Source organism: Rhinatrema bivittatum, chromosome 7 (assembly GCF_901001135.1).
Source record: "Rhinatrema bivittatum chromosome 7, aRhiBiv1.1, whole genome shotgun sequence".
NCBI lineage: Eukaryota > Metazoa > Chordata > Amphibia > Gymnophiona > Rhinatrematidae > Rhinatrema > Rhinatrema bivittatum.
In genome coordinates this window covers 45,585,596-45,604,101 of record NC_042621.1, presented here as the reverse complement: position 1 = coordinate 45,604,101, position 18,506 = coordinate 45,585,596, and the positions used below count along the sequence as shown (strand labels likewise).

Here is an 18,506-nt window from a genome sequence, read left to right as displayed (position 1 = left end):
TTTAAGTCCTCGGTCCGGTGGCCGAATCGCGGCAGGGACGTAGCCCCTGGGCGAGGATCGGGTGAGGCATACGAGGAGCCTCAGTCCCGGTGTGGACGAGGCAGCGGGTGCATTTCCTCAAAGCGCGGCGGTGAAGGTACTTGCCCTCTCCCCCCGCAGCCGGAGACCGCCCGGGTTCCAGCCGGGAAGCACCACGTGGACTCTGCTCACCACAGATGCCAGCCTGAGCGGCTGGGGAGCACACTGCGAAGGACTTACTGCACAAGGGCGGTGGAACAGAGAAGAGTCAGTGTGGAACATCAACTGTCTAGAGGCTCCGGCAGTCCGATTGGCATGCCTTCGCTTTGCTCATAGACTGAAGAACAGAGCAGTCAGAGTGATGTCCGACAACGCCACCACGGTGGCATACATCAACCGTCAGGGCGGAACCAGAAGCCGACAGGTATCTCTGGAGATCGCCCCGCTGATGGCTTGGGCAGAGGCGAATCTTCAGGACATCTCCGCCGTCCACATTGCCGGGAAGGACAACACCACGGCAGACTTCCTCAGCAGAGAAAGCCTAAATCCGGGAGAGTGGCAGCTGTCACCCACAGCCTTCCAGATGATTGTGGATCACTGGGGGATTCCGGACATGGATTTACTGGCAGACAAGTCCAATGCTCAAGTACCCAGATACTTCAGCTGCAAGCGCGACCCGTTCTCACACGGAATCGATGCCCTGGTTCAGCCATGGCCTCCAGGGACTCGGCTATACGCCTTTCCTCCGTGGCCTCTGCTGGGCACCATCATCCACAAGATTCAGAAACACCGGGGCCTAGTTCTTCTAGTGGCACCAGACTGGCCAAGAAGACCCTGGTACGCGGACATGAGAAGACTACTGGCAGGGGAGCCCCCTTCCCCTGCCTCCTCTCCGGGACCTTCTACGTCAAGGTCCCATCCTCCATGAGGATCCAGCTCAATTCTCTCTTACGGTCTAGCCATTGAGAGGGCTAGACTGAAGAAAAGAGGTTACTCGGAGCCCGTGATAGATACACTCCTCCGAGCACGCAAGTTTTCCACTTCCCTCACCTACGTAAGGATCTGGAGAATATTAGAAGCATGGTGCGACACTCATGGCACCAATCCACATGCGACCACGATCCCTATTGTTCTGGATTTCCTGCAAGATGGGCTTCAGAAGGGTCTCTCCCTCAGCTCCATCAAAGTTCAGGTGGCTGCACTGTCTTGCTATGGTCCCAGGAGGGATGGCAAGACCATTGCCACGCATCCGGATGTGTCTCGCTTCCTGAAAGAAGTCAAGCACATTCATCCGCCACTGAAGTGGCCAGTGCCTTTGTGGAACCTCAACCTTGTTTTGGATTTCCTCGCTGGATCCACCTTCAGACCCCTTCGGGGCCTGTCTCTCCGTTCTTTAACCTTGAAGATGGTGTTCTTATTGGCGGTCTGTTCAGCATGCCGCGTCTCAGAGCTACAAGCACTGTCCTGCCGTGATCCCTTTCTCAGAATCACTCCAGAGGCTATCCATCTTCGCACGGTTCCCTCCTTTTTACCTAAAGTGGTCTCACAATTTCACCTTAACCAAACTTTATCCTTGCCTACCACGGCGGGTTTGAAGAAATCTGAAGAAGGGCGTTTGCTACGCCATCTCGACATAGGCAGACTGCTGCCCAGATATCTGGAAATGACACAAGAAGTTCGAAGGACGGACCATCTGTTCGTCCTGCACAGCAGGAAACGACAAGGGGAAGCGGCCTCTCGGCCCACCATTGCCCGCTGGATTAAAGAAGTTATCAGAGCAGCTTACGTGGAGGCTGGGAAGTCTCTGCCTCTACAGGTCAAGGCTCATTCTACCAGAGCACAAGCAGCATCTTGGGCAGAATCCAGGATGCTGTCGCCTGCGGAAATCTGTAAAGCGGCGACGTGGTCCTCCCTCCATACCTTCTCCAGGTTCTACCGTCTGGATGTCCAGGCCAGGGAGGACACAGCATTTGCAAGGGCGGTCCTACATGGTCCTCAGGCAGCCTCCCGCCCAGGCTGGGAGTAAAGCTTTTGTACATCCCATTCGTTCTGAGTCCATCTGGCTACACGACAGGAAATGTTGAGATTACTTACCTGATAATCTCGTTTTCCTTAGTGTAGACAGATGGACTCAGCATCCCGCCCAGCTGCATGTGTACATGGGTTTCACCGATTCAAGGTAAGCCATGTCATCTGTTTCCATAAGAGCGTACACTCTACCAGGTGTCAACGCCTTCCGGTTGGGAATGCTGGCGGTCTCCAGGTACTATCAATTGGTCAGGGGAATCCTGTTTCACTTTTCACAGAGCGTCAGTACACACATCCATAACAGCTTTTGCAAGGAAGATTACTAAGTTGCTACGCTTCCTGTGGGGGTATATATACACCCGTGCTGACGTCAGATCCGTCTCCAACTGCTAGCACGAGCATACTATACCCATTCGTTCTGAGTCCATCTGTCTACACTAAGGAAAACGAGATTATCAGGTAAGTAATCTCAACATTTCCTAGCGTGCAGCCAGATGGACTCAGGACCAGTGTAGCAGATGGGAGGCGTCACCCTAGATATACCCCTGCAGTGACCTCAGCTCCTCAGTATCTCTGTCTCCTAGCAAATGCAGACACTAGCACAGTGTTAGGAAAATTACAGCAAGAAAACAAAATTACGTTAAAGAAGATCGAGCCCCGCTCTCCTGTGGTGATACCTAAGGGTACCTCCCCCAGTTGAGAATTCCTGAGGGGAATTCTCAACTGGTCTGGTAGCTTGCTTCCCGGCTTGGATGTAGCCCCCAGAGTGGCTACATCCAAGCTGGGAAAGGCAGTGGGTGCATAACAGAGCACAGAGATGAAGGTAAAACCTTCTCCTCCCACAGCTGGAGACCGTCTGGCAAGAACCTGCTGGTGTTGGTAAGCGCAGAGACCAGATAAGCAGAAAACTTGAAATTCAGGTCTCCGGTCTCCAGAGCTCGAGTTGCCGTACTGATTCCTCCCTTCTTCCGGCGAGGTAAAAAAAAAAAAAAAGGAGCACCGTTTGGGTTGAGCAGCCTTGGTTGGGCTAGGCCCCGATCCGGTGCAAAGGTCCACACAGGTGGAGACCCTCGGGGGGGATGGGGGCACCATCTTACCTGCGGGGGTCTTCGGCGTCATCTTCCCTTCTCGACCGGCGGCACACGCGGGGCAGGCCAGATGGCCGATGCGCCTAACTTCTACGCGTCCAATACAGACGTGCGCACATAACCGCGCGTACAACTGAACGCACTCCATGTGCACAACTACACGCGTGCATTGAAGCTCATTACCTGTGCGCCTAGACATAGAGGCAATGGCACAGCCTGCCACATAAGAGCCGCGCAGCCTGAACTGGAGTCCTGCCCGTGTCAGCATTGTGAAGCCCAAGGGGGAGACCAAAGCCTGTTCCCTCACTATCTGAAGATGGTTCCGGAACTACTACATACAATAGCTCCCTGGATGTATGCAACTCAGAGACGTCTTCTCCACAAGAGGGCACCTCAGGGGCCCCTACTCGGACTCCCCCTGGGATTAACATGGACCCAGGGACCTTCTCCTGGTTAGAATTTTTCCAAGGGCTGCAAGCCTTCGTTCAGGTGCAATCAGCCCCGGCTGCACAAGATCTTCCCGGCCCTACTCTGATGCCTCGAGACATGCCTCGCCTAACCAAGAATTTCCCTGACAGGGACCCGGACACCTCAGATGATGGCAGCTCCCTGGAAGAAGGAGAAATCCCTCCAGGCCTGGAACCATACCGAACCGTGCTTTGCTTCTTCCACAGAGATGAATTACCAGCCCTAGTTTCCCAGACTCTGGGTATTCCAGGCACAGACCCTATGGCGGAACCAAAGAAGAACACCATGTTGGTGTCCATAAAGCCTCATGCTACTTCCCAATGATGGAAGTCATCCAGGAACTGATTGACCTGGAGTGGGATGCCTCTGAGGCCAGGTTTAAAGGAAGTTGGGCCTTGGAAGCCTTATACCCTCTGGAACCAGTGACCAAGGAACGCCTGCATTTTCCAAAAGTGGACGCCATGGTCTGTGCCATCTCAAAGCGAACCATTGCCATTGAGGGAGGGGCTGCATTTAAGGATACTCGATTGGAATCCATTCTTAAGCAGGCCTTTGATGCAACAGCAACGACACTGCAGATTGCTTCCTGCTGCGTGCTGGTGGCACGTTCCTGTTTGCTCCTCTCGAGAGAGGCAAATAACTTCGCAACATATACCGGTGAGACGATGGAACATGCAGCAGCTTTCCTGATGGATGCAAGCTCAGATCTGGTGCGTACCTCAGCCAGAGGAGTAGCCTCTGTAATGGCAGCCAGAAGACACCTACGGCTGCGGAATTGGTCTGCTGACGCGACCTCTAAAGCGAATCTCACAAGAATGCACTTTAAAGGATCTCTCTTATTCGGAAGCGAATTGGAGAAGTTAGCCAGCAAGTGGGGCGAATCTCCAGTGCCTCAGCTACCAGAAGACAGGGGTAAAAGATCCCAATGCCCCTCCCCCAGAAGAACCAGGGGCAGAGGCTCGCAAAGCTTTAGACCCTCGTCCCTCTGGAAGGTCCCAGCCCTTTCGGAACAGACAGACTGAGAGGAACAGGCCCGGGGGCAGGCTCCAGCCCTGCTCCCCAATGAGAATGGGCCAACCCATCCACAGGAAGAGGTAATAGGGTTGACTTTCCCTCTTCTACCAAAGATGAGTCGAGATCATGTCTGACAAATGGGTACTAAACATCATTCGAGAAGGTTACTCTCTGGAGTTCCGCAGCATCCCTTGGGACAAATTTATGATGTCACCCTGCCACTCCCACACCAAGAGACTGGCAGTGGAAGCCACTCTGACAAGACTACTCAATCTGAAGGCAATATCTCTTGTTCCTACGCCCCCACAAAACATGGGGTGCTATTCCATCTATTTTATCGTTCCCAAGAAGGAAGGTCATTCTGACCCATCTTATGATCTGAAGAATGTCATCCGTCATCTGCGGATACTACACTTCTGCAGGAAGACTCTTCGCTCCGTAATAATGACAGTACAACCAGGAGAGTTCCTAAACTCCCTGGACCTCTCTGAAGCCTACCTTCACATTCCAATTCATGAAGATCACCAGTGTTTTTCTATGCTTTGCGATACTGGGTCACCATTACCAGTTCCGAGCGCTACCCTTAGGCCTAGCAACCGCCCCCCCCCCCCCCCCCCCCCGAACATTCTCCAAAATTATGGTGGTCGTGGCGGCCACACTGAGGAAAGAAGGGATCTTGATACACCCTTACCTGGACGACTGGCTGATTAGGGCAAAGTCTTCAAAAGAGAGCCAGCAGGTGACCAGCAGAGTCAAGAACCTACTGCAGGAGCTCGGTTGGGTCGTGAACACCGGCAAGAGCAGCCTGCAGCCCTCTGTCTCTACAGTACCTGGGGGCCCATTTTGACCCCAAACAGAACAAAGTCTTCCTCCCTCCACCGAGGAGAAGGAAGCTGATGGAACAATTACAACGATTGATGACCAATGCATGCTATAAGGGATGGGACTATCTTCAAGTTCTTGGCCTCATGGCAGCAACCCTGGAGGTCATCCCATGGGCAAGGGCCCACATGCGACCGCTCCAGCATTCTTTACGGTCATGTTGGAACCCACTGTACCAGGACTACTCAATTTGCCTCCAACTACTAGCAGAGATACGTTCTCAGCTTCAGTGGTGTCTACAGGAAGACCACTTAAGCAGAGGAGTAAGCCTGTCCCCACCGGACTGGATCTTGCTGACCACGGATGCGAGCCTGCGAGGGTGGGGAGCCCACTGTCAGAAACTGACGGCCCAAGGACAATGGAGCAAGGAAGAGGTGGGATGGAACATAAAACACCTGGAAGCTCAAGCAGTCAGACTAGCTTGCCTGCGATTCAGCCACAGACTCAGAGGCAAAGTGATTCGAGTAATGTCGGACAACGGTTGCCTACATCAACCGCGAGGGAGGAACCAGGAGCCAGCAGGTGAGATCCTCTCATGGCATGGGCAGAGATAAACCTTCAAGGGATCTCAGCCTCCCACATCGCAGGAAAAGACAATGTCTCAGTAGATTTCCTCAGCAGAGAGAGCCTGGATCCAAGGGAATGGACGCTGTCGACCACAGCTTCCAACTGATAGTAAATCACTGGGGCCTCCCAGCCATGGACCTACTGGCCACCTATCTCAGTGCCCACGTCCCCAGGTTCTTTAGCCGAAGACGAGAGCCACACTTCCAAGGGATCGACGCTCTCATTCAGACCTGGCTGGAGGAAGACTTACTGTACGCCTTCCTCCCATGACCACTACTGGGCAAGGTCATCCGGAAGATAGAACACCATAGGGGACTACTCCTACTAGTGGCCCCGGATTGGCCAAGACGCCCATGGTACGCAGACATGCAAAGACTCTTTGCGGGGAGCCCTCTGTGCCTACCTCCACACAGGGACCTTCTCCAGCAGGGGCCGTTTCTTCACGAAGATCCATCTCTGTTCTCTCTTACGGTCTGGCCCTTGAGAGGACTCGCCTGAAGAACCACGGTTACTCGAAGCCTGTGACTGACACCCTGCTCTGAGCGCGCAAGCTCTCAACATCCCTGGCATACATATACGGATCTGGAAAATATTCGAAACCTGGTGCAAGGACCGCGAGATACTCTGCGGACAGCCAAGATCTCCATGATTCTGGTGTTTCTATAGGACTGTATGAAGAAGGGGTTGTCACTCAACTCCCTCAAGGTCCAAGTAGCTGCCCTCTCCTGCTTCAGAGCCGAAGTGAACGGTATTCGTCAATCAGCTCATCCGGATTTGACCCTTTTCCTAAAAGGGGTTAAGCAACTTCGGCCACCCCTAAAGTGACCGGTGCCCCTATGGAACCTCAGTCTGGTATTAGACTTCCTAGCGAGGGCTTCCTTCAGACCAACGCGCAGTCTGTACTACACCTCTTAACATTGAAGACTGTATTCCTGGTGGCAATATGTTCAGCTCGTCGCATCTTCAAACTACAGGCGCTATCCTGTCTGTAACCATTCCTTAGGTTCACCCATGGAACCATACAGCTGCGCACCATCCCCTCCTTCCTACAGAAAGTGATTTCCGAGTTTCATTTGAACCAGGCCATCTCCCTACCATTTCCAGATGAACATAAGGACTCGAAGACTCACGCCTTCTTCGCAATCTATATATCGGCAGACTCCTGGTGCGATACCTGGAAAGATCGGAACTGGTGCGCAAAACGGATCGCCTCTTCGTTCTTCACAGTGGGAAGAAACAAGGAGAAGCGGCCTCGCAGGCAACCATAGCCTTTACCACTGCAGGTTAAGGCTCATTCTACTAGGGCCCAGGCAGTATCTTGGGCAGAAACCAAGCTGCTATCGCCCACCGAGATCTGTCGGGCGGTGACGTGGTCCTCCCTACACACCTTCTCCAGGTTCTACCGCCTGGATGTTCAGGCCCAAGAAGACGCAGCCTTCGCAAGGGCAGTACTAAGTGGGCCACGGGCAGCCTCTCACCCTGTCCAGGAGTAGCTTTTGTACATCCCACTGGTCCTGAGTCCATCTGGCTAAATACTAGGGAATGGAGAAATTACTTACCTGATAATTTAGTTTTCCTTAGTGTTAACAGATGGACTCAGCATCCCGCCCATGGCTGCCCCAGAGAAGGAGGACCCTGGAAAGCGAACCTTGAGAGTAAACAAATACTGGTAAGCCATTGCCTACCCCTAGTTCAAGACACCCACAGTTAGTCTGGTGTCGACGTTAACTTAGTTGAGTGCACTGGCGGTCCCCAGTTTTGAAACCAGTTCCCTGTACGTACCAGGATCAGTCCAGGACACCTGGGTTGTGACTCCGCACCAGTAGATGGAGACAGACTAAAACTTGTGGGCGGAGCCATATATAAGCCCCTGTGCCAGTCACAGCCCCTCAGTCTTACTCTGTCTCCAGTAGATGGTGCAGGTCCAGTCACAGCCCTGCCTGACCTGATTCTGGTTGTTAGTCAGGTTTGATTTTTGAGTTAGTTTGTTAGTTTTTAATTGTTCTGTGCTAAATTGGGTTTTGTTTTTAATTCTTTCCCGGGTGCCCTGCCTCCCAGGGGAGTTGAGAGGTCCTGAGGGGACTACCCTCCCCCGGTTGAGGCCGCTGCCAGGGTTGAGGACCCGGCTAAACTAGTGGCAGCGTCAGGGGTGACACCAGGGAGCCTGGTTCACTCACCCCTGCAGGAAAAAGGGCTTTCAGAACCAGGGACAGCGCATTTTTTTTCTGTAAAAAAAAAAAAAAAAAAAAAAAAAGTTTTACTTTTATTTTCTTGCGGCTCTCCGTTCCTCGGCGTTGACGCTCCGTTTTTGTCGGTGGGGGGGCGTCGCCAGCTGGGGGGAGGTCGCCAAATTGCTCCGTTTTAGTTATTTTAAATTTTTTTTCCTCTGTGGTAATTTTGTTCGGCGCGTCTCTATTTTCCCGCGTTCGTCGGCATGCCTCGGGGTTCGCAGTGCAGGGCCTGCGGCTCGGCGCGCGCGCGTCTCTCCCGGGACAGCCTTTGTTCGGCATGTGTCCCGGGTGATGAGGGAACCTCAGCAGCACCACGGGGGGCTCGGTCCCGGGTCGCGCGATTGCCGCAGCGAGGTGGGGGCCCCCCTGACACACCTCAGGACCTGTTCCCGCTTAGCGCGGGAGTGGTGGCCATTTTGGCCACCGGCCGGGAAATTTCCAGGGAAACGGTGGGGGCTTCGTCTCTACCTCCCGCGCTTTCCCCGCAGCGTGACAAGGCGAGGGAGGTCCCCTCGGAGGGGATTCGGTCCTGGGGGGACTCGAGTAGCGATTCAGCGGGTTCCGGAGAATTTTCTGAGGACTTTGCGCTGTTGCTGCGCAAAGTCCTCAAATATAAGCGCAGCAAGCGCATACGGGGGGATATCTCGCGTGCTGCTATCCGCAAGTCCCCGCCACGGAAAAAGAAGGCCAGGAAGGGTGCGGAGATCGCCCAGGGCTCGTCCCGGGGGAAGCGGCTTCCCCGGGGGCTGCCGCAGGAATCGGATTCCGAGGATTCCCCCGGGACGGATACGGAGGCCTCCGAAGAGCCCCTGATGGGGGCCGGGACGGCAGCACCGGATGCAACGGCACAGCCTAGTGCAGGGAAAGGTGCACAGGCCTTAGACGGGGATGACCCCAAGGTGGTGCGGCTATTCCGCAGAGAGGAACTGTCACCTCTCATCCCAGCCATTCTCCAGGAGCTGGGGATTGATGCTCCCCCAGTGGTGGTCCGCCAGGAGGCGAACATGGATCCCGTTTTGCTCGGCCTCACAGGGCCGGCGGTCGCTTTCCCTTTTCATTTCTCATCCATGGATATCCTCTTCAAGGAATGGGATACTCCGGAGCTGGGTTTGAAAGTCAGCAAAGCCATGGATAAGCTCTACCCTTTACCGGAGGAGGCGTTGGAACTCCTCAGACTCCCGAAGGTGGATTCGGCGGTCTCCGCTGTCACGAAGAGGTCTACCATCCCGGTCACGGGAGCAACAGCCCTCCGGGATATTCAAGACTGAAAGTTGGAGGTTCAACTCAAAAAGATTTTTGAGGTTTCCGCCCTAGGAGTGCGAGCTGCCATTTGCACGAACTTTGCTATGCGTGCTAGTCTGCGCTGGGCCCAGGTATTGCAGGCTAATGCGGATCTCTCTCCGGAGGAGGCTTCCCAAGCAGATAGGTTGGAAGTGGCTATTGCATATGGGGCTGATGCGCTCCATGATCTTTTACGCACTTCAGCTAGGTCCATGGTAGCAGCGATGTCGGCACGCCGTCTTCTTTGGCTACGCAACTGGGCGGCGGATGGTTTGTCCAAGGCTCACCTCGGGGCGTTACCCTTTAAAGGGAAATTGCTGTTCGGAAAGGAGTTAGATGACTTAATGGTTTCACTAGGTGAGAACCGAGCGTTTAAGCTGCCAGAGGATAGGGCCCGGGCGCGCTCTTCGTTTTCCAGCAGAGCTCGTTTCCGGGGACCCCGAAAGTCCAGGCCGCAAAGATCCACCGGATCCTCTTATAGACCGTCCTCTTCTCGGAACACTCACTGGCAGCAGTCCTTTCGAGGTAAACGTTTTGGCAGGCAAGGAGGAGCCCCGTCGGGTGCGGGGTCCAAGCCTTCGCAATGAAGTTTGGCCGGCCCATCCCTCCTTGCGTCCTCAGCACGTTGTCCCAAACGTGGGGGCGCATCTATCCTTGTTCCTCGAGGAATGGGCCAGCATTACGTCGGATCAGTGGGTCCTCAATGTGATAAGACACGGTTACGAGTTAGATTTTGCTCGCATCCCAGTGGACAAATTCCTGGTCTCGCCCTGCAAAGATCCCAAGAAGAAAGCGGCGGTGCTAGATACCATTCGAAGACTAGAAAGCTTGGGGGCCATCTCTCCGGTTCCGGCCGATCAGTACGGCAAGGGCCGTTATTCCATTTACTTCATAGTTCCCAAGAAAGACGGCACTTTCCGACCCATTCTGGATCTGAAAGGAGTCAACAGATGCCTTCGGGTCCCTCACTTCAAGATGGAGACCATTCGTTCGGTGATCGCGTCAGTGCGGCCAGGAGAATTCCTTGCGTCACTAGATCTCACAGAAGCATACCTTCATGTGGGCATCCAACCAGCGTTCCTGCGGTTTTGCATTCTGGGAAGACACTTCCAGTTCCGGGCTCTTCCGTTCGGCCTGGCGACAGCGCCTCGGACATTCACGAAAGTGATGGTGGTGGTGGCGGCGCACTTACGTCGGGAAGGCCTCCTGGTTCACCCTTACCTCGACGATTGGCTGATTCGGGCGAAGTCAGAGAGCTTGTGTCGGCAGGCGGTAGCCAAGGTGCTTCAATTCTTGCAGTCCCTGGGCTGGGTGGTCAACTACAACAAGAGTCATCTGGAACCCACTCAGTCCTTGGAGTATCTAGGAGCCGTCTTCGACACAAAACGGGGCAGAGTGATTCTCTCTCAGGAACGGATATGCAAATTACAGTCTCAGGTGCGATGTCTTTTGTCTCAGCACCGTCCGCGAGTCTGCGATTACCTGACGGTTCTCGGATCTATGGCCTCCACGCTGGCGTTAGTCCCTTGGGCATTCGCTCACCTGCGGCCGCTGCAGTCTTCATTGCTTTCCCGCTGGAAACCGATTTCAGAGGAATTTTATCTTCCACTGCCTCTCGACAGTCAGGCGCGCTCCAGCCTGAGCTGGTGGCTGGATTCCAAACATCTCTCCTGTGGAGTATCTCTTCTCCTTCCCAACTGGACAGTGGTGACCACGGATGCCAGTCTTTCCGGTTGGGGTGCAGTTTGCCAAGGGAAATCGGTTCAAGGTCTGTGGTCAGAAGATCAGACCCGGTGGTCTATCAACCGCCTAGAGTCCAGGGCGGTCCGTCTGGCATTGCAAGCTTTTCTACCCCTCGTATGAGGAAAGGCGATCCGAGTATTGTCGGACAACGCTACCACCGTGGCTTACATCAATCGCCAGGGCGGGACGAAAAGCCCTCAAGTAGCGGAAGAAGCGCGTTCCTTGATGGCCTGGGCAGAGCGGCATCTCAGCGATCTCGCTGCGTCTCACATAGCAGGAGTCGACAATGTCCAGGCGGACTTCCTCAGCCGGCACCACCTGGATCCGGGAGAGTGGGAGCTGGCGGAAGAAGCGTTTCTTCTCATTTGCAGGACTTGGGGAACGCCCCACATGGACCTGATGGCCACGTGGAACAACTCAAAAGCTCCGAGATTTTTCAGTCGACGCCGAGAAAGAGGAGCAGAAGGGGTCGACGCGTTAGCTCTTCCCTGGCCAGCGGACGTGCTACTCTGTGTTCCCATCGTGGCCCATGATCGGCAAAATCCTGCGGCGCATAGAATTGCACCCGTCCAACGTGATCATGGTGGCGCCGGAATGGCCGCGCCGTCCGTGGTTTGCGGATCTGATCCAATTGTCGGTGGTGCCACCCCTTCGTCTACAGGGGTTTCCGGGGCTCCTTCGTCAGGGCCCCGTCTGTTTAGAGGATGCGGATCACTTCTGTCTCGCGGCATGGCTTTTGAGAGGAATCGATTGAAGCGCAAAGGTTACTCAGATGCGGTAGTTGCCACGTTGCTGAGATCCAGGAAGCAGTCTACTTCTCTGGCTTATGTTAGAGTCTGGGTAGTTTTTGAAGAGTGGTGCGTAGAGCGGGGTCTGGATCCCACTTCCGCTACTATTCCTGATATTTTGGCTTTTCTCCAGGCTGGGCTGGCCAAAGGTTTAGCATGCAGTTCCCTACGGGTCCAAGTGGCGGCGCTTGGTTGTTTGCATGGTAAAGTCCGGGGAGTCTCCCTGGCTCTCCACCCAGATATCTCCCATTTTCTAAGGGGAGCGAAACACCTCCGTCCTCCTTTGCGGCCTCCTTGTCCGTCTTGGAACCTCAACTGGGTGCTCTCGACTTTATGCTCAGCTCCTTTTGAGCCTCTGAAGCGTTCTACGATCAAAGATCTCACGTTGAAGACTGTATTCCTGGTAGCGATTGCGTCGGCTCGCCGAGTTTCCGAGTTGCAGGCTCTGTCCTGTAGGGAGCCCTTCTTGCGCATTTCCGATTCGGGGGTTTCCTTGAGGACCGTTCCCTCTTTTCTGCCTAAGGTCGTATCGGCTTTTCATTTGAATCAATCGGTTGAACTTCCCGCTTTTGCGGTAGGGGAGTCTTCAGATCCAAAATCGAGGGACTTGAGAAAACTAGATGTGCGGAGGTCTCTTCTGCGCTATCTAGAGGTTACAAATTCTTTTCGGTTGTCGGATCATCTGTTTGTGTTGACGTCGGGTCCGAAGAAAGGTTCTGCTGCGTCCCGCACGACGATCGCCTGTTGGCTCAAGGAGGCCATTGGTTCCGCGTACATTTTGCGCGGTAAATCACCGCCGGTAGGTCTTCGTGCTCATTCGACGAGGTCTCATGCTGCGTCTTGGGCGGAATCTTCTCAGGTGTCGCCTCAAGAGATTTGCAGGGCGGCTACCTGGAAATCGTTGCATACCTTCATTAAACATTACCGGTTGGATGTTCAGGCTACTGATGCTGGGGGTTTTGGAGAAGGGTACTCCGAGCGGGACTCTCTGCTTCCCACCCTCGATAACTTAGCTCTGGTACATCCCAGGTGTCCTGGACTGATCCTGGTACGTACAGGGAAAGGAAAATTAGTTTCTTACCTGATAATTTTCGTTCCTGTAGTACCAAGGATCAGTCCAGGATCCCGCCCGCAGTGTTGCACTATAGTAATGGAGAGTCCGCTCATTGTCGTTTTCTTATAATACGCTGACCCCTTGTTTTGTTCGCTCTCCCGGTTGGGGAGTCTGTTTTCCTGTAGGGGTGTTGGAGCTATTTTCGTTTACTTAGTAAGTTTTCTATGGTTAGCTATGTTGGCTTTTGGAATTTTCTACTTTGACATTACGTATGACTGAGGGGCTGTGACTGGCACAGGGGCTTATATATGGCTCCGCCCACAAGTTTTAGTCTGTCTCCATCTACTGGTGCGGAGTCACAACCCAGGTGTCCTGGACTGATCCTTGGTACTACAGGAACGAAAATTATCAGGTAAGAAACTAATTTTCCTTTAAATCAGTTTAATCAAGTTGAGAAGTTTAATCAAGATGTTTATGCAAAGATATATATCCACAATGGCTTTTCGAGGAGGATACTGAGGAGCTGAGGTCACTGCAGGGGTATATCTAGGGTGACGTCAGCTTTGAAATCTGACTCAGTCTCCCATCTGCTAGCAGAGGAACACATAACCCACTGGTCCCAAGTCCATCTGTCTACACCAGAGCTTTCCAAACTTTTCATGTTGGTGACATACTTTTTAGACAAACATAATTTTGTGACACGGTAATTCAGTCTACTAGCAAACCAGAGGTTAAAGGTTAAACGAACAAAATGTATTTCGACAATTTATGTATGTTTCCTTAAATATATACATAATAAAATGTTTCACGACACAACCTATCATGTGAAAACCTTTCATTTATATTAAAAATATATAATATTCCAAGATTAATGTTATTGTTATAATTTATGAATAACAATAATAAAACAAAGTTATTGTGTTATTCAATTTACCTCTTTAATGAGATATATGAGCTTGATGGGATGAACACAGCTTTTGAATATTTGGTGTTAATAAGAAAGTCCAAAGGGTCTTCTGCATAATTTTAAAAAGCTGGCCAGTTTCACACTATATAATTATTTGATAGCCTCATTCAACTAATTCTATATGGCTATGAGAGTGAAGTCTGGAATTTATAGGAAGGGACAGAATGTCAATATAAATCCTGCACCTCCAGTTCTGTAACTCTGTGCATCCACTGAAATTCCCTCAAACAATGGAGCTTGGATGTTTCCCTTACAGCTCATCATACTAAAAGATATTTTCAAATTCTGGTGTCACCTCACACTAACAGCAGCACAAACACCTTCCACTGCCAGGCACATTGTGAACGAAAATAAAACCTCACAAAAAAAAGACACTCAAAATCTATACTGCAATACCATTGTAACATAACAGTAATAACACCAAGGACTCAAACAACAATAACCCTACCTGTGAAAAAGCAAGGGTAAATATTATACTGGGTCCTAGAATACCAATACACCACCTACTGAGGAAACAAAACAAACCAGATTGCTATAGATCCCTATGCTAGTGAATTTCTCATCATGGTCACACACACAGAGCAGAGACAGACCCTCACCAAATACAGAATACAAAATAAAGGAGCACAAATTAGACAAAAACTGAAATGGAAACCCCAAGAAGCCAGACTCTGTGTATTAATAATGGAAAAACAGAACCACCATTCCTCATAAAACAAATAAAATCAAGAAACATAAAGCATCAGTTATAATAGTAAAACCATACTAATAAAAGAATATTTTAAAACTACTGATAAATAGAATTTCTATTCATTAAAATCATATACATTTTTTACAATTTCCCAAACACCAATAAAATATTTCAAAATAGCTCATATATCAAATAACACCCAATAATTAAAACTAATAAGGATTTTAAAAAGCCCCTGCTGTCCATATGTGGGAGCTCTTGATTTCCAGTCACCCTGATATTGTCAAGGATTAGGAGGTTATCCTCTCTCTCTCACACATACTCACATTTCCATTCTCACTCACACATACACTGTCACATACATACACATTCATGCTCTTATACCCACCATAACCTCTCGCTCTCACAGACACTGACACACTCTCAAGCTCTAAGACACTCTCTCTCCCTCCACACACACCCCCCACACAAACTCTTACTCCCCTGGATTTTCTCATACACACTCTCTCTGGCTCCCTCACATACACACAAACACACACACCCAGGCAAGTTCCCAAACATTCTCACACACTGAAACTGACCCCCAGGCAGGCTTCCATTCATTTTCACACCACTCCCTCCCCATCCCCCAGGCATGCACACATTCATTCTCACACACACATACACCACACACAGGCCGGCACCTATTCTCACACATACAAACCCCAGGAAGACACCCATACGTTCTCATACACAGACACACCCTCAGGCAGGCACACACTAAAGACAAACCCCCTCTCTTTCTTTTGCCAGCAACCTCGGAGCCTCTCTCATTCCTCTGCTGCCACTGTTACTGATGCCGCATGGCTATTGGGGAGGCGCTGATTGCTGCTATTGGCACTGAAGCCCATTCTGCTGCCTCCTCTGTGCAGGCCCCGTGGGTTTCCACTTCCTCCATGTTGATCTCGTACATTGTGAAATCGGCATAGAGAAAGTGCTACTCTTGCACATTACCAAAGATTACATGTGCCAATCAGTAAAAAGTAATTTATTTCTTTTTTTTACCTTTGCTGTCTGATCTTAGTTTTCTAATCGGTTGGTGTCAGGCTTTTTTGCTCCACCTCCCCTTTCTTATTTTTTTGCCAATTCCTTTCATATTGTCTCTTTTTCTATTTCTTTTCTCTCCATCTTCTTCCCTCAAACATTCAGTCAGGTTCTCATTCTCACATGCTTTCTCTCTCTCACACACACACACAGGCTCTCTCTCACTCCCACATGCTGTCTTACTCAAGCACAGGCTCTCACTGTCACATGCTGTCTCTCTCACACACACACAGGCTCTCTCACATGCAGTCTCTGCAAATATTCAGGTCCTCACTCCCACACACAATCGCTCAACTCACCTCATACACGCACTCTACGGGCCCTCAGCCTCTCTCTTACCTCTGGGCCTCCTCTTCACGGGTCGCTGCAGGATGGGCTCGGCAGCGGCCCTGATCTTCTCGGGCCGATCGCGGCGACGGCAGCGGCCCTGATCTTCTCGGGCTGATCCGCGGTGGGGACCCTGCTATCCGGCCGCCTCCTCTTCTCGCCCGCTGCAACAACGCTGCTGCTCCTCTTCTGCACGCGGCTCCGGCAACATTTTTCTTCTGGGGCCGCATGGGCAGGAAGGAGGAGGAGCACCTGCATGTATTGACAGGACCTTTTTCTTCTTCGGGCCGTGGTGACGTGAGCTCCATCACGGCCCTGCTGATCTTCCTGCTGTGTGTCTCCGGCACACAGCACAGCGATATTTCACTGCTCAGCTGCCAGTGGGATGAGCTCCACCGGCGGCTGCATTGGCTCCCACTTGCCGGTGTGTCACGTGCACCGGGCTTGCGCGACACACCGGCAAACTGCAGGCGACACACTAAAGTGTCGCGACACACACTTTGGAAAGCTCTGGTCTACACTATGGAAAACGAAATTACCGTATTTTTCACACTATAAGACGCACCTGACCATAAGAGGAGGAAAATAAGAAAAAAAAAATTCTGTCCCCATGAGGGGCTCTGTACAGAGCTCCCCCCTGGTGGCTGTCCGTGGGATTTTTTTTGGTTTTATTTTTTATAGTAAGGCAGAGAACATCCACACAGGTACTCACACACTCACTGGTTTTCTCTCCCTCACATACATACATAGGCTCTTTCACACTCACTAGCGCTTTCCTCCACTCAACTCACTGGCTCTCCCTCACATATACACAGACAATCATACACACAGCTCTCTCACACCAGTTATTTTAAACTTTCATGCCTGCTCCAGAGTTCAATAATAGTCAGGGCTATATTACATTGATAGGAGAGCAATTTGCTCCTAATATTTCAACAGGTAGCCACTTAATCAGCACATGCAGTAATTCTATTTGCTTTTCATTAATTTCAGCTGTCAAACTGCTAATCAGTTCTGAAAAGCCATATTGCTTCATATGCAAGAAACATTTTATCAGAAATCACTGAACCACACAAAGAACCAAAAAAGCAAAGGTCTGTGTCATGTATTCTCCATCCCAGGCAGTATACCACCCCCATGACTCTCTCCAATACATCCAAACAAATGAGAAGGAAATGGCGTGCACCAACCACAATCCCCGATGCCATCTATCATCCTCCGCCGGCAGAGCCCGAACTCCCTGCTGGTCTGCCGTTCCCAGGGTGCATCTCACTGTGAAGATCGGCGTGGCGCAGGTCAGACATCAGCTGTTAGAACCGCGTTCGCTACGGCGGCCCCTCCAGTTCAAACAGCTCCCTGCCTCTCTGCTGTTCCCGGAGTGCATCTTGCTGCGAAGGCCGGCGCAGCGCAGGCCAAATGCCAGCCGTCTGAACTGGAGGGGCCTCCATAGCCCACGTGGTTCGGGCGGCTGATGTCTGGTCTGTGTCACGCTGGCCCTTGCGGCGGGGTGTGCCCCAGTAGCAGCAGACTGGCAGGGAGCTCGAGCTCTGCTGGCGGAGGACGACACAGCATCTGGGCCCATGATCGGTGTGGGCCATCTCCCTAGCATCTGTCCACACACACCAGAGGGTCGTGGGGGCGGTGTGCATTTGACCTGCGCCGCCATGCTGATTGAGCTGAGTTGGGGGGAGGAGGAGGGGGATGGCGCGCGAGAGGGAGAGATGCTACATTTGCTCCGTAAGATGCACAGACGTTTCCCCCCCACTTTTGGGGGGAAAAAAGTGTGTCTTATGGAGCGAAAAAATACGGTATCAGGTAAGTAATTTCTCCAATTCCCTCTCAAAAAGAATGTTACAATAACAGAATGGATATAATGCCTTCACAGGCAAGGTTGTGACAGAAATCAGTTTGCCAGAAATGGTGTAGGCCCACCTGTTCTGACAGTTTGCTCATGCTCTTTCCTCCTCCTTCTCATCTGCCTTCTGAAGTTTTATCTCTGCACTTTGTCTCTTTACCGTGTTGTCCTTGTGCCTTTCCTCTGCCAGGCATCTTTCCACTTCCTCATCTTTCTTCTGTTGCATGACAATGAGAGATTTTCATTGTGCATGGGTTCAACTCAAATTTTACAATAAAGTTTCCCCAAACCCAAATTTTTCAATGTAAAAGATGCCAGAGGTTCCTACTTTGGCTTAGCCTCTTGCGGAGTGCCAAAATGGGCTTCAAAATGAACTAGTGTTTGAGCTAGCAACTAGCAGCGTTGTCATCGCAGCCGTGAA

At 51.7% G+C, this 18,506-nt stretch overlaps 1 protein-coding gene across 4 annotated transcripts in view; it reads left to right on the top strand.

Annotated features, from left to right (window-relative positions):
• Window positions 1-18,506, top strand: part of SNTB2 (syntrophin beta 2) — a 230,899-nt gene that overhangs the window by 128,666 nt on the left and 83,727 nt on the right. The window lies entirely within an intron of this gene.